Source organism: Propithecus coquereli, unplaced genomic scaffold (genome assembly GCF_000956105.1).
Source record: "Propithecus coquereli isolate 6110/MARCELLA unplaced genomic scaffold, Pcoq_1.0 Scaffold264, whole genome shotgun sequence".
Classification (NCBI taxonomy): Eukaryota; Metazoa; Chordata; class Mammalia; order Primates; family Indriidae; genus Propithecus; species Propithecus coquereli.
In genome coordinates, this window is record NW_012148219.1 from 1,648,785 (window position 1) to 1,649,266 (window position 482).

The 482-nt window shown below is 32.4% G+C and overlaps 1 protein-coding gene across 1 annotated transcript in view; it reads left to right on the forward strand.

Moving 5' to 3' along the window:
- The window catches only part of TMTC2 (transmembrane and tetratricopeptide repeat containing 2), a 456,219-nt gene that overhangs the window by 287,521 nt on the left and 168,216 nt on the right, over positions 1-482 (forward strand). The window lies entirely within an intron of this gene.

The window sequence follows — 482 nt, forward strand, 5'->3', positions numbered from 1 at the left end:
CTAAAGGATTATAGGAAACTAAATTAAGCTGTAACTTCCAATTATTTTTATCAGTTTGAGCTCTTCTGATCCCAGAGGTCATTTTAAGGCTATTTACTATTTAAAATAAAATTACTTGGCTTTCTCAATGCAAAGTAATTGTTGGGTTTAATTATACAAGTGATTTAGGCCATATCATCTTGGTAATATATCTTAAGAACCCAGGGGCATAATGTGTTACATGGATTAAAAGAAAACAGGGCTACTTAACTTGTCATTGCAGTGTATAATCACTGTTCAGAATAACCTCTGTGTGCAAAAAAAATAAGAAAATTGTTTTTTGAAGCCACAAATGCTGAGTGAAGAGTACATAGGTGATGGTCATATGAAATATATATAATGACTATGGATCTCTCATAGAACTTTTTGGGAGATTTCACAGTTGGTCCAGAGCTCTTGAGTTCCTCTCCTTAATAAATGCCTATAAATAAAATGGAAAAACC